Source organism: Pleurodeles waltl, chromosome 1_1 (assembly GCF_031143425.1).
Source record: "Pleurodeles waltl isolate 20211129_DDA chromosome 1_1, aPleWal1.hap1.20221129, whole genome shotgun sequence".
NCBI lineage: Eukaryota > Metazoa > Chordata > Amphibia > Caudata > Salamandridae > Pleurodeles > Pleurodeles waltl.
Window position 1 is genome coordinate 835822382 of NC_090436.1, and position 16716 is coordinate 835839097.

Consider the following 16716-nt stretch of genomic DNA (forward strand, 5'->3'; position numbering starts at 1 on the left):
AAAGCTGCAATATACTTGTAAGAAAATGTTTTTTACAAACATGTTCTTATTATTGGAGAAGTAATTTGTATCAATGATGAAGCACTGCAATTAGGTGGACAAATAGAAAAAGTGGAGAAGCAGAATTCAGAAGAAATATGTGAGCACTATTGTATTCATCCACTATATTCAAAAGATGTTATTGGGGATGCTATTGATCTTTTTCAAATGAAACAGGCTGGAGGAGCTCCAATGAGTGTGTGGGAAAAAAGATTAGATGCTTGTTGTTTTCCACGACTATTTCGACAGGAGTAGGTGGGCACTACGATGACAGATCTACACTGTTAGAAAGTGGTTTATTTGTAAGGGTAGGTAGCCATAGGTTACAAACCCCCTCTAGGACCAGTCAAGGTCTCAGTAAATTAATCCTTGCTCAACCCTTGGTAGCTTGGCCCACGAGTAGTTAGGCCTAACTTAGGAGACAGGTGTGTAAAGCATTTAATATCAACAAAACAGTAAATAAGTACAAACAATTCAAATTAAAAATCCAAAACCAATTTATACAAATAGGAAATATTTGTATCTTTAAAATGACATACAAATGACAAAAATCCAATGTAGAGAACTAGAGATATGAATTCTTTAAAATTAAAATTACAACTAGCGCTTAGAAGCAAATAGCATTTAAAGGGTTAAAAATGTCGCACTGGACAGGCACAATGTCCAGAAATGAGGCTACCCATGATGTAACACTGTTACACTTACTTTCAGAAGTGTTTCTTAATTCAGAAAAGTGGTCCAGAGCACCAGCCAAAGATTCAGAGGCTCTGGTTTGCCTCTTGGGGTCTGCATCTACAGTTCCAACAATGCACCTCTTCAACCTATGGAGCTTTTTACAACAGTTGCTTCAAACATCTCCAGACTTTTGGATCTCTTGCCAGAGGTCCTTTTTGGCTCCTTGAAGTGTCCACACCTTGATCCAAGGTGCCAGAAGCTCTGAGTTACTCCATGGGAGTTGGGACTACAATTCCCAGAATGTACCTGATCAGAATCCTCAAATGGCTGGTCTGCTGGGCTCTTCTTGGAGGACTTGATGGAGGGGACTCTGGTAAGGTCATTTGTACCTGTAGCTTACAGGGAGTCTACTCCTGGAGTTGCAGAAGAAAGACAAAGTCCTTCTATTGGTGAAGCCCAACGTGTGCAGCTGGTGCAGTCCTTGTGAGTGTGGTTCTTCATGTACAGACCAGGGGTCCTGCAGGATAGTCCTACTTCTCCAGTATCTCCTTCCAGCAAGGATCTGAATTGTGGGGCTGATCTGCCATATTTATCCTTGCTCCTGGGGGGGGGGGGTGGAAGGCAGGGCGGTGCTCCTGTCCAATGGGGTGAAGGCCAAAACCCTCTGGGGTGACAACCTCCTGTGAAGTGTGGCAAAAATCAATCCCAGAAAGCAACAGTCTTTAAAAAACCAACATAGAGGAAATCTCTCCTTTAAGGTTACATCTGGTGAGCCCACCCACCGGTGTGGTCAAGTTTCCTTGCCACACCTCCTCCATCCCCTCTCGGAATCCTGGCTGTCTGAGGGTGCAGGAAATAGGGGAGGTCCAGTTTCTGTCCCAAGTGACTTTCCCTCCTTTGAAGATCAGTTTGGCTACTCTTCCCCCATCCTGCTCTGCCATCTGCTGTAGCAGTTCTTCGCTATGCAGATGCTTCCTTTGTGTCAGCCCAGGCCACTTCACACCTCATTTAGGCAGCTTGGCTAAGGCTGCCAGCGGCTGACCAATCAGGAAAGGGCACTACAGGGCTGAAATTAGTAACTTTCGGAAAGGGTTCTAAAACGCTTTCCCCGTGTTAGTTATATTAAATTCAACATTGGCAAGTTGTTGGATGTATTATAACATTTAATTTGGTACCAAACTTGCTATATTGAGCTCATCTGTATTGAAAATAAGACTTTATTATTTTAAAATAAAGTCTCCAGTGTTAGCCTACGGGGCCTACTGACTACAATGGAGAAAACACATGTGGCTGTTTTTCCCTTACCAGGACTTATAAAACATCTTCTATAAAGTTCCTGCTTATATTTACACTGCACCCAACCCTGGGGGCACTTAGGGCAGATCTTACAGGTGACTTATATATAGAAATAAGGTAGTTTAGGACAGTAAAGTACTTTTAATTCCATAGTCAAATTTGGGATTAACTTTAACTGAAAAACAGCCAGCAATGCAGGCCTACCTTTAAAAGAACACTAGATACCACAGCAGTGCACCTATGGGTACACTATCAATCCTGGGGCCTGAAACCTAAATGCCCTACATGTACTAGGGACTTCCAGCAAGGTTGTCAGAGCCAATTATAAATAGGTCTCATTTGCACATATCATTTTACACAGAACACTGGCCCTTTGAATGGTTAGCAGTGGCCAAGGCACAGTCAGAGTCAGTAACCACCAGTATCAGTTCAAACGTTTGGGGGATGATCAGGGCAAAAAGGATGACTTTTCCAAATGCAAAATACTAGCAACTGAATATAGATCAACAAGACTATATTCAGAGGGCCCTAAGTTTCAACAATGTATTCCCTATATATTCAATCTGTTATTTTAGAGTGACTTGTCTGGACTCTCTTATGGTGTGAACCATATTCTTAAGACAGGTGTCAATCTGCAAAATATTTCTGCAAAGGGAGTTTGTTGATAAAATACAATGTAAGGATGAACATCTGGAGTACAGCTTAATTAATTTGATGGCATGTCCATGTGGGACTAATTAATACTGGTACTGTTGTCATGGAGAGCTTAAATGTATTCTCTGTAATTTAGGTCCACCTGCGTGGTTTGTAATGCTTAGTTGCACAGAGTATGCATGGGTTGATTTACTACAATTTGTAAGAAAAACAAACTCTAACAATAAGGATATCCATTCAAATAGGGCAGGAGAACTTTGCTCTTTGGATCCTGCTAATGTATGTAGGTATGTTAATCACAAATTTCAAGCGATGATGAGTTTTATATGCGATAAAACAAATCCTCATCTTGGAGAAGTCACAGATTTTGTGGAGAAAAGAATACCAGGTAAGAGGTGCTCCTCATATACACAGGCTCTTATGGATAAAGGATGCACAAAAATTTGGAACTGATTAGTGTGTACTGTCTTTCATATAGCAGTATGTTACATGTAGTATTCCAGATAAGAATAATAACAAAACTCTGCAACAGCAAGTTGTCCAGTTCCAAAAATACACATGTGGCAAGTATTGCCACCGAAGATACAGAGGTAAAGGAAAGATTTATTCAAGATGTCATTTTGGATTTCCAAGGCGTAATATTTTTAAAAGGAAGAGTGAACAGCTTTTTACCTGCAGTGAGGCACACACTGACAAGAAAATCACCAAACAATACATATAATCTGAAAAGATCCGAAGCCTCTAAATAAATTAACAATTTTGATTCTGTCATCCTGAATTTATGGAATGCAAATACGGACATACAGTTTTTTGCTGATAATTCCCTTGCTGTTGCTCTCTATGTCACTTCATACATCACAAAGTCAGAGAAAACAGAGATGAAAGAAATGTCGGAGGAGATTTCTGCAGAAAAACCTCTATCAAAGAAATTATACAGTTTCAGCTTGAAAATTATCTCACAAAGAGAGATTAGCTCATTTGAGTGCTGTGATAGGTTGAGTTCAGCTACCTTGCTCGCAAAGTCAAGAGGAATTGTTTGGTTTAGGCTAGGCCTTGCCAACACGTGAAATATTATCCAGACATTCAGTACTTAGCTGAGTTTGATCCAGAGAGTACAGATATTGTAAAAACAAATATGCTGGATACTTACTATCCAAGAAAAAATGGCATGCAAAAGGTAACTTTATAAACCATTGAAAACATTAGCTTGTCAAACTGCTGAGAACAAAGAATTTTTCTATTTAGCAATTCTCCAGTTATTCAAACCTTGGTGTTCTGAAACAGAGTTACTTGTATAGTATGACTGCTATAAAGACTCTTTCAACGCTATAAAAGACAGCATTGAGTGTCCAATATTTCTCAACTACCTAAAAATGTAAAATGAAGAATTCAAACATGAAGTAACAATTGCTATAGAGATGGCAAAGGATAGTTTCCAAAGCAGCCAGTGTTCTGACTTCTTAGTCTAGATCCTCTTGGACAGCCCATAATCGAAAATGAAGCTGCAATAGCGATGAATGAGGTGAAGACAGCAATGACACAAGCAAGAGAAGACATTATTGACTTGGAATAGTCAATAGAAGAACTCAATGAAGAGCAGAAAGAAATATACATGGAAGTTAAAGAAACAAGCCTTTGCAATGCAATAAGTCTCACATTTGCGAGAGTTAGAGCTATTGGTGTTGTTAATGCATAATTGGACTTTTCTTTCCACAAAAATTGGTCAACCCTGCCTAATAATTTGGTCCCCTCCTGCCACACAATTCCAGTGGCCCTACATAAAACACTTCCTCTATCTGAAGCACAAAATGAAAATGTTGCCACTTAGCATCCCAATTTAAATCTGCCATGCTAATTCCAGTAGAATACCACTTTCACCACCCCACCATCAGAGTTGCTGGATGACTAACACAGCCACGGAGGAGTAACAAGAGTGAAGATACATTGATGGAGCTGGAAACTGTCAAGAGACTGGATGGACTACAGTGGTCAGATATTGACTGAGGGAGATCAACTCGCCGAACAAGCTTCATGTTACACTCCTGAGCACTGTAAATGACAGGTGTTGTTATTAAGCAATATTAATGGTACTCAATTTGTCAGCTTTTGCAAGGATGTAGTAAAACTCAAGACGTGGAATTCACAGCATGTTTCAGCACTGAGTGCTCAAATCATGAGCTAGCCTACATCCTAGCACATGCACCACTTTGAGGATGTTTTGTAACCCCCAACTTGTCTGTTCGGGGGTCCTCACAAAAACCTAGACTAAATGAGCCACTCACTGACAGGCCTAGGAAATTTGTGGGCTCAGGCAATATGTGTTCTTACTTGCAGTGTCCTTGCTTTTTTAAGTGGAGGATGATTTGCCACTCCAAACTTAAAAAGGACAAAACAAAAATATCTATGGGTCAGAAATAGGGTGGCAGTATGAGTCCATGCCACAAGGACAATTCCTTTCTAGTCCTAGGCTTTCAATTACCACACAAATGCATTCTGGGTCTTGAAGTTGTGGGTTAGTTGTTCAGTTGTAAGCAATGAAAGATCACACGTGAGAACAAGAATATGTAAAAAGGTAAATTCAGGACTGGAACATGTGGTTCTCACGACATGGTTCATATAGTAGCTCATGTCACAGAGAACAAAAAGAAAAAGAGCAACAAGGGTGTTAATGTCATATACACCTGAACTAGTCAGAATCAATATTATACCTTACAGAAAACAAAATCATCCAGAAGTGCATAAAAGGTACCCTGGACCCTAATGCCAGCAAGGAAAATGCCTCCGGTCCAATATACAAAGGCCCATATTTATACTTTCTTAGCAACGCATATGCGTCATTTTTTGACGCAGAAGCAGTGCAAACTTCCAAAATACAATTGTAATTTGTAAGTTTGCGCCGCTTTTTCGTCAAAAAGTGACGCAAATGCGGCACTAAAAAAGTATAAATATGGGCCAAAATCTCATGCTGACTTTCAGAAGACAACCATAGATGAGATGGTGGGGGGGGCTTACATCTTTTGGTCCCAGTGCATTGCACTTGCTGCGCTATTGATTGCTATGCTCCTGCCAGTGTTTCACAAAAGCATATGTTATATCTGCATTAGTTAAAATGTTGAAATGAAAAAAAAATCACTGTTGAAGAATGAAAAAGAACACAACCAATTTTTTGAAAAGTGTAACTATTTAAAATATAAAACAGCATATATGCCAGACTACATCTCCAAGAAACGTGCTGGCTGAAATCCTTTGCCAGATTTTTACAAACATTTTTCATCTGACATCCTTTTGAAAATATACTCATGGTGTTAAAAGTGCCCTCCGAACCATGTAGCACATGTTTAGTTTTGTCACTTCAATGCTTCTGATACGAGAAACTGGAAAAACGATGTTCACTATTTTGCATGTGCGTTTGAGTATCGTTTTAGTTCCAAATTGCAATATCTCACTGCACATTATTTGCAGCATGTTTGCCGGTAGCTCTGAGGTGTATAGTGCAGAAAAGTAAGCAATTCTTTAGTCACCAGTCAGACGGCCGTGTAAAAAGTGTAACCTTTAAAAATACAAACGGCCTTGGTCGAAGTAAACTTCATTATCCCTGCTTGTGACGGCGACGTGACCGGATCAACCTGCCTGTGGCTCACAGCCATGCCACAAGATGGGCACGGAGGAGGATTTCCTGCAAAGACTTAAGAGCTATCCGCATTGTAAACAAAAAATAACAGTAGCTCTGGGAAGGCAAAGAATAACGGGGCCTGTCCGTGATGTCTGTAAATACACAACACCGGCCAGGGAACTCGCGCTGGGCACCTCTGTACACCAGGACCACAAAAGTGCACAGCGTGGAGTGCAGCCCACCTCTACCAGAGATCAACATGGCACTCAAACACCAAATAACATACTTATATTAACAGCATCAGGCTGAATTTATACAAATTGTCCTGAAATGTAAGAACGCCTCCATGATCGGGTGAACACAATGAAGAAGTGAGCAACTGGAAGCAGCAACAGTGCCGATGACCACCAAGTGTCAACAAGTGAGCAGCAAGGAGAGACTGGAAAGAAAAAACATTAGTCCGATAGCGAAATGATCCATGTAGCAGGGGCAGTTTCCAGGGTGGGAACAAAGGCAGGAGAAATGTAAAGCATCTACAAGCATTTACCAAACAAACCAAATGAAGTTTGAAAGGTTGACCAAGGAACAAATGAAAATGATGGGCATGTAATGGGCGTGGTGAAAACACAAAGAAGCAGATATAACATGTTGAGAGACAGAGCATGCCGGCTGCCTAGGCTCAACCTAAAAAAGTGCTATAATGCGGGAAGGGAAGGTTGGCTTTGGAACACTTTTTTGTAACTTTCAAATGTGCTACACATCAGCCTCACAGCTTTAAAACATGGCAAAGAAAACATTCACAATGCCAAATAGCTCAACTATTTGGCTTTTCCTAACATTTGTCAGGCCATGTTGTACAGCTTAGTGGCCGCTGTGTACAATGGTAGCTAATAAAGAATAAAAAGTGCTATGGCGCAGCGTGATGGGTAAATGTGCACAGGGTCAACTACTGGCACCTGAAAAGAAACAATATGAGAATGCTATGGAAGGTCCAGAGCAAGATGTCTTGGACATTTAAGGATCATGTGAGGCTTTGCCTTCATTATTTCCATTAGGTATGGCTGTGTCTGTACATTGGTAGCCCCTAAAAAGTGAATATAGAGATGCATTAGTTATTTTAGTTTCTCTAGTGTTAACTATTGGTACCAAAGTGATGGAGGGTTTAAGACCTGCAAAGAACAGGACCAATCACAGGATGTCACTGGGCCAGTGATGATGGTGGCACATGGCCTTCAGGAACAAGGGACTGTTGATACCATATTGTGAGTGCTAGAGAAAGGGCTAACACTTCAGGAAAATTTATGTCACATAATTAAACTGAAAACCTGGCAGCTATTTTCTTTTATAAATAATATTTTCTGTTCTTTGGGTCAATTGCATTAACTACAGTGCTGTTTGACTGTACTCTCAGAATGCACTAGATTGTAAATCGAAACCCAATGGGTTGAGAAGCACGACATCCTTGGTGACCAACCTCTCTGTCTCCCCCTAGAAAGGAACAGCTTTCAACCATTCATCCAAAATAACTGTAGTCTCCAGGTCAGTCCGGAATTACTGGTTGACACAAAATAAATAAACTTTAAAATGGATCCTGTAATATTACTAAATCTTGGGAGCAGCCTATTCATCTGAATTTTATGTCCAAAATATTTGTGCTCCCTACGTGACCCCTACTTTTCAAAAATGAAAACCTAATCGTGAACAGTAACCTGAAAGCAAGCATGGTAAGTGAGACCTGCCTTGCTGGTTATGGCAGCATGTGGTATTGGAAGGGGGAGCACAGAGTGGGGGGGGGTCAGGAAGTGGAGGAATGGGAGGAAATGAAGATGTTTTGAGAGGGGGAGGAATGGAAGAGCAAAGGTTAAAAGGGTGAATGTGATTAAAAGGGGAGTAGGGTAGGCAGAATAAATAGGAGATCAGAATGTGAGGCAGAGAGTGACAACGAACACGTACCTCATGGAAGAAGTACGTGGATGAGAGACACTCATAACAAAAAAAGAGGGGTATGGGCAGAATGCGTTTGCCCAAGTAAACAGGAAATTAAGTTGGCCAGGGTTCGGAGTGAAACCTCTGCTATTTCTGGTATATCGATGCTTCAAGACAGTGAGAGCACCCTTACTGCTGATAATATAAAGTGATTGCTGAGACTCCATTGTTCTAGTCAGATAGGAAAAGACTACCCACCCACTGCATTCTAGGAGATGTGTCCTTCAGTGTGATCAATCCCCAAAAGGCAGCTGGTCAAGACTTGTAAAGGAACGTCCTGGGGATGAAATGGGATGTGCTGGTGACATGCAGCCATCTGGTCACGCCATGTGTGCCTTAATTTTGTCACTTAAGTTGAACTTTCCTTAGAATCTGAAACATACTTTAACTACAGCTGTGGTGCTGTTGTGTACTACGCTTGCTACTGGGTAACTGGTGCTCATGTAAAGTACTCCAATACATTTGGGTCAAGTTCACGATATATACAACTTCCCAAAAAAAGCACTCATGCCATTTCCTTTTTAATAAGCTCTTACTCGTACAATGAAAGCGCTACTCTATCTTTTCAGAATGAATTTGTAATTGTAGGCTGTGCTGGTAACTAACTCCAAGTCATCTATATTGACTTATTTTCAGGCATGTGATTTAATTTAACTAATTAAAGAATTCTGGGAGTTGTAGTCTCAGTGTAGCTCTAGTCAAGCTCAGAAATCAGTAATTTGTAATAGGAAACCAAACCCACTAATTGAAATGCCAACTCCCCACTGACAGACTGATGTGACAACCCAAGCTGTGCACAAAGTATATGTTATCAGAGATATCAAGCTTTCCCGAATATATACTTGAGTAGCAAACCAGCCCAGATTTTAATTTGTATCTGACACTTGCAGTCCTTGGCTCTCATGATATATGTAGGAAAAGTATCAGAATCTAAAAAAAAAGTGAAGAAAAGGACGTCTGATGCGCAATTGGCAAACTTGTGCACGCTGATGCCTTCCAGTCCTAACCGGGGCCCCATATCATAGTTTGGCCTTTTAGCATTTCAAGCTGCTAAATCCGAAAAGCAACAATGACACAACACGTTGATGAGTTAAAAGTAAATGAAGAAAGTGGATTAATAATTGAGCTGTTCACTTTTTTGTGGCAGTGTTATATCACTGCAGTTTTATATTGCGCAAATTGGACACTACGGTATTGGAGCGCTGTGTACTTGCTATCAATGATTAATGACACGGAATTCAGACTCTTCCATACCACACAAAACCTGCATGGAGGAGTGTGTGGGAGGAGGAAGAAGATATGAGGCCACAGTGAAGATGATGACTTCCGAACTAAAGAACCAGGCTCGAGCCTCAATGTTGCCATGACATCCTATGATTTTGGGCAAATCACTTAGGGGTCATTATGACCCTGGTGGTCTTTTGACCGCCAGGGTTAATGTGGCGGTATCACCGCCAACAGGCTGGTGGTGTACACCACCACATTATGAGTGTGGTGGGTTGGCTGCTGCCAACCCACCACATCACCACTCATACCACCATGGCGATATGAACCACCGGGCCGGAGATATTCATCTCCAACCCGGAGGCCCACAGAGTACTGTTGGCGTCATTATGAGCCAGCCTAACGCCATGGCTCCCGTGGCATTAGCAATGGCGGTAGGCTGGCTCATAATGCTGCCGGCAGTACTCTCTGTCCTTCGCTGTCACTGGTAGGCAGCTCCCCTACTACCCTCAGACAAGCACCTAACTCCCTCCACCCACCCCAATCCAAACTCACCCCCTGATTCAAACACATCCCCCGATTCAAAAACACCCCCCACCCCGATTAATTTGCAAACACCCTCACACCCCCATACAAGCACACACCCGCAGACATAAAACCCATTCATGCACACGCAGACACGCACCCACCACACAACTGCCCCCACAACCATACACACACACAGCCACACACACTCACATCAACACCTCTCCTTCCCACCCCCTACAGTTACAGCACCCCTCACCCCCTCTCCCCACATACACGCACATAGACACCCACACGCAGCTTGCATACACCCATTCACCTACACTTCCATGCACATATTCACTCATACATACCAACACGCATTCAGGCACGCATTCATACAGGCATACTCACACGCATTCATACACGCATTCACACAGACATCCAAACACCCATTCAGGCATGCATACACACTGACATGCAGACACGCACTCACTTCAACTTACATACATGCATTCACTCATATGCATACAACCACGCATACACCACAACACTCACATTCACACACATGCATACACACAGGCAGACACCACACACTCACACAAAACACCCCCACCCTAACAATTCCCCTCCCCTGTAATCCAGCTGGCGGCGTCCTACTGGCGGGACGGTGCTGGTGTAGCAGCCCCAGGGTGCCACCATCCACCAACATGGCTACTGCAGGATTTCCGCTCTTATTATGGCGGAAATCCTGCAGTGTCCATAATATGACAGGCGGAAGACCACCAGCACTGCCGGTCTTTTGGTGGCATTGGCGGAATTAAAAAAATACCGCCAATGTCATAATGACAGCCTTAATCTCCCCTGCCTTAAAAAAATAACAAAGTGAACTTGTGTAATGTTAATGTAACTGGTGCTCATGTAAAGTGCCACAATAAAAAAAAAAAGAACAAAAGGGCTATGGGGAGAGCAGGAGGCAGGGGAGAAGAAATAGTGCCTAAATCAGGTTGGGAGCAGTGGACAGGCATGGGTTAAGTTGAATGAATCTGTGCTGGGTCCCTAAACCACTGCAAGACCCAGAAATGATGCTTTGGCTGCACTGTCCAATTGAGACAGCTGCAAAAAAGTGAGAAGCTGGAGCAGGCAAATAATAAGCATGGGTGGGCTTTAAGCCCCATTCTGTATACAACAATGTCTTGCAAGCAAGACGCATGTGCTAGCGCATGTACTCACAGGCTCAACCCTAACAATATAACATGGATTCCTCAACGAAAAGAATCTATCTAAATGTTCAAGTTTTAAGCCCATTTTTTGGTATGTAAGTGGCAAGCTGGCACTGGAAAAAGATTTTTAATATAAGTTCTAATAACTTATCTGCAAAAGAGTACATCATTGATTTTATAGTGTTTAGTAATGGCCCCTATTGGATTGGCTCTGCACAATATCAACGGAATCACCTTACATTGTCTACTTATGCTCCCTGCTGAACACAATAATGAACTGGACTATCAAAAGTTATCTGGAGAAGCTTATCATGAAGTTTCTAGAGTTTTTAATAAATTAAAGCTTTAAATCATCAATGAGGTGAGCATGGCCGCAAACATAATGCTTACTTTTGTACATTTAGGAATGCAACAGATATTCAAGACAGAGTATGATGTACTTTTTGGTGGAAAGCATCTAATTGCTTTTGGTGATTTAGTACAACTTAACCCCGTGAAATGACAGCCTGTGTTTAAGACACTGTTACATGAAGAAACTCATAATTCTTTAGGAACCATTGTAAATGTAAACATTTGGTTGAATTTCCAGTACAAACAACTAATAGAAACATGCTTCAAGCGTCTGATATGCAATATGGAAATATTCGGAACGATATTAGAGTAGGAATATTGTCAAAAGAAAGGAAACATTGCTTGGAAACCTGACTTATAAAGAACATATTTACTTTGAAAACGTCTGCAGCACAACCAATGTTTGAATTCATTCAACAAGGAAAATCCATTGTCTAATGCCAACTCTTAAAGAATGGTCCTCTTTCAATAAAGAATTACTACAACTTGAGACAGAACAAGTGTTTGAATTAATATCAATTGATAAAATGCAGCACCAAAGATTGACTATATTTGTTGAGTGAAAAGCTACAATCAAACCTGAATTCTTTGGAAAAGTCAGTTTCTGAAACTGCAGGATTAGAAAAGTGTTTATGAGTTTGTAAGAACTGTAGGGTGATTTTGCGCCATAATTTAAATGTTGAAGAAAGATTAGTTATTGGAACTAGCATGGGTAAAGAAATAGATTTCATTTTGTATTCAAACGGAAATGAGGTTCAATATCTAGCAATTCAATTGAATTATCTTGATGATGAAGATAGCAAGGTCTGTTGCTCGTTTTATGCTTTGTAAAAGGCTTGTATGGTTACAGAAAGCAGTTTCCAATACCTCTAGAATATGCTGTAACAATAAATAAGTCTCAAGTTCTAAGTGTGGATGCAGCATTTATTAGTATTGATGGACAAATCCCTAATTTGTGGAAAAACATATAGCCATTATATTTCATGAAGGACCAAATGTTACATCCGGACACTACACCATCTATTTAAAAATTAAAACTGGATGGGCAGAGTGCAATGATAGTAACTTTACCTTCAAACAGAGAATACCCTGTAAAGTGCCAAATTCCTAACTTCTGGTTCTTGAACCAAAGTTCTAACAGGGATTGGTACGTAAAAAAACAGAATATTACACTTCTCTGACTTCTAATGCAAAATAAGACATCATACGGCCTACCAAGAGTAATGTAATTACAACGGATTTAAAATCTTTGAAATAACTGTTACAGGAAAACAACAGACATACAAGTAAATTAAAACCATACAACAGAAACTGCACACCAGGACAAAGATGTAATGAAGCAATAAAATATATACAGCTAAACTCATGTCTGAAGAACAGCTAAAAAAAAAATTGAGAGGATTTACATCATGTATGTACTCTACTCTTGTTTAATAGAAGAGGATATCTAATGACATTATGTGGTCTACCAAGGGTGATGTCTTATATATTATTTCAGCTTCCACTGTGATTCATACACATCAATTGTATTAGAGGACTAAAATGAACATTATGGGGGTCATTCCGACCCTGGCTGTAAAAAACCGCCAACAGGCTGGCGGTGCTTCCTGGGCCATTCTGACCGCGGTGGTAAAGCCCGGTTGGCCCAATCCGCCATGGATTCTGACCCACTTCCCGCCAGCCTGTTTCTCGCAGTTTTCACCGCCAGGAACAGGCTGGCGGGAACGGGTGTCCTGGGGCCCCTGGGGGGCCCTGCACTGCCCATGTCACTGGCATGGGCAGTGCAGGGCCCCCCTAACAGGGCCCCATGAAGCTTTTCACTGTCTGCTTAGCAGACAGTGAAAAGCGCGACGGGTGCAATTGCACCCGTCGCACACCTGCAAACCCGCCGTCTCCATTCGGAGCCGGCTTCTGTGTTGCAAGCAGCCTTCCCGCTGGGCCGGCGGGCGCTAACAATGTTAGCGCCCGCCGGCCCAGCGGGAAGGTCGGAATGGCCCCAGCGGTCTTTCGACCGCGGAGTGGCCATATGGCGGTTCCCGCCAGGCGGGCGGCGACTGCCGCCCGCTGCAGTTGGAATGAGGGCCTATGTCATTTAAGAAATAGATGTGAAAATATTTGGTAAATATTTGTAGTGAGTGTGATCCATAGTAAAATTAATTTGAAATACCTTGTGTAGGAAAGTCATCCTTTTTGCCGTGGTCACCCTCAAACTTTGTGGACAGGTACTGGTGGTTACTGACTCTTGGCTGTGCCCTGAGTACTGCTTACCAGCCCCAGGGCCAGTGCTCTATGCAAAGTGGATATGCAAATTAGTCTAATTATAATTGGTAAAGTTAACCTGCCTATAAGTCTCTAGTATATGGTAGAGCATGGAGGTTTAGGGTCCCCAGCATAGGTAGTGCCCACATAGGTGCACTGCTGATGTGCTCAGTGTCATTTTAAAGGCAGGCCTGCCTTGCTGGCTGATTTTAAATTAAAGTTACATGCAAATTCGACTTTGGAATTAAAAGTAGTTCCAAAGTCTTAAACTACCTTATTCTTTACATATAAGTCACCCCTGAGGTGTGTCCTATGTGCCCCTAGGGCTGGGTGCCATGTAACTATAAGCAGGGACCTTATAAAAATAGTTTTATAAGACGTGGTGAGGTAAAAACAGCCAAATTTGTTTTCCCTCATTGTAGTGAATGGCCTCCATAGGCTAGAATGGGGAGACTTAATTTTAATTTTAAAAGTCCCCTTAAGTAACAGATACCAAACGTTTGGTATCAAATTAATTGGTATAATAAATCCCACAACTTCCAGTTGTTGGATGGAATATAACTTGTTCAGGTAAAAAGTTTTAAACTTTACCTGAAAAGTTGCCAACTTCAGCCCTGCAGTGTTTTTGCTGCTGTGCTCTGATTGGCCAGCCTCTAGCAGCCTGGCCAGGCTGCATAAATGAGGCGTGAAGTGGCCTGACTTCACACAAAGAGATGTGCCTGTGGGAGGAGATCTCCCCTCAGCAGATGGTGAGGCAGGAAGGGGGAGGGTTGCCAAACTGGTCTTCAAAGGCAGAGAAGGACATTTGGAGCACCCCAGCAACACCCCCACATCCTGCAAACCCAGACAGTTAGGTGCCCCTTTGATTAGCTTAGGAGAGGGCAGGAGAGGGGGTGTGTTTAGGATTTTTAGCCACACCAGTGGGTGGGCTCAGCCAGATGTAACCTCCAAAAATCACTTTCAGCAATGATGGATTTTTGAGGAATGTTGCTCCCTGGGATTGATTTTTGCCACACTTCCCAGGAAGTGGTCATCACAGGGGGAAGGACACTGCACCTGATTGGAGAACCAGGACCCCCCTGTTTTTCACCCAGGAGCAGGGATACAACTGGCAGACCTGCACCCACACCTCAGATCCCCATCAGATTCCAATAAGGAAGAACTACAGAAGAAGAAGGACTGCCCTGCTGGACCCCTGGCCTGCACCTAGACCCTGCACTCTGAAGGACTGCACCAGCTGCACACTTGGGCTTCACCACAAGAAGGACTTTGCCTGGCTTCAACTGGTTCAAGGAGGGACTCCCTGTTTGCTACAGCTGAAATATTGCTCACCAGAGTCCCCCGCACCAACTCCTGAAGAAACCAACCAGCTGACCACTGTCCAGTGGCCAAAAAGGAGTTTGCACCAGGTGCATTCTGGGAGTTGTAGTCCACACCCCCAAGGATCATCTCAGAGCTCCTGGAACCTTGGGGTGAGCTATGGACCCCCCAAAAACCTTAAAGGAACATCGGGAAGAAGATCCAGAAGTTTGGAGAAGTTTGGAGAACTTTTGAAAAAAATCTCCCTAGAGGGACCGACCCGCCGTAGCAACTCTAGCCGGCTTGTCTTAACCGCGACCCGGCCTGACATGCAGGTTCGTTCCGGTGAAGAAAATCTCCAAAAAAGAGACTAGGGGCCATATGCACGAAAGCTTTTTCCCATAGACACAGAATGGGTAAAATCCTTTCGTACATCTGGCCCTAAGTCCGAACGTAGGAAGTTGACCGGGACCTCCCAGCCAGCGTATCCGAGGAGGGCTCCAAGGACGTCGGATCAAGATCCATGTTTATCCCGGTCGAAGGATTTTCATCTAAAAAAAACGACTAAGTCCGAAGGAAAAATCTCCACCGAGGGCTCCCGCGATGCGTATCCGGAGAAGAGTTCCAGGAGATCGGATTGGACTGGCAGGTTCGTCCTGCTGAAGAAAATCTTCAGAAAAACAACTAAGTGTGAAGGTAAACTTTTGACTGGCGCCTCCCGTGGGCTGTAGCCCAGCCGGGGTCCATCGCGGTCAGCCTTAAACTTTGACTTTGCCCTGGTCAAGGTGCGACCAGATGGCCAGATTGGCGCTTTTTGTTTCTAGGCGCTAGAAAACAATAATTCTTTAAAAAATCATATCTCCAGTTCCCCTTCTTCGATTTTATTTGTTTTTGTGTTATTTTAAAAATAAAAATATAATCTATTTTTATAAATTGGTTTTGGATTTTTAACTGTTTCCTGTGTTTTATTTAATTACTGTTTTGTGATATTTGAATGCTTTACACTCTGTCTCCTAAGTTAAGCCTTGTCTCTCGTTGCCAAGCTACCAAGGGTTGATCTGGGTTTAATTGACTGAGACCTAACTGGACGTTGGTGGCCTATTGCTAAGGTTAGGTGCTTACCTGCCCTTACCAATAACCCATTTTCCAACACCTTGCTATATATGTATGGGTTATTCTTGACAGTTTATATGACTGTTTTTCCCGCCCACTGTTCAGTGATGAACATCTATTCACACTTCTTCTACAGTGCAAAAGTATAGAAGCTGAGAATAGTGAAAAAAAGGGAGGATTACATGGTTAAATAATGGATATAACTGGTACATTATTATATAAATTTGTTGTCATTGCTTATTAACAACAACTTTTTATTACAGATATTACAGATTGTGAATGTCCTATATAAAATATGTCATGAAACTTTAACTTTTTTAAATTTTCCATCTTTCAACACAGGTTAAAGGATGTACTTTTTCCTGTAATATAGATAACTATTTTTATCTTCTTTCATCCATACATCATTCATACATATTAGGCCCGATTCACAAAGATAAACTTAGACTTTGGGTCTAAGTTTAGATCCAAAGTCTAAGT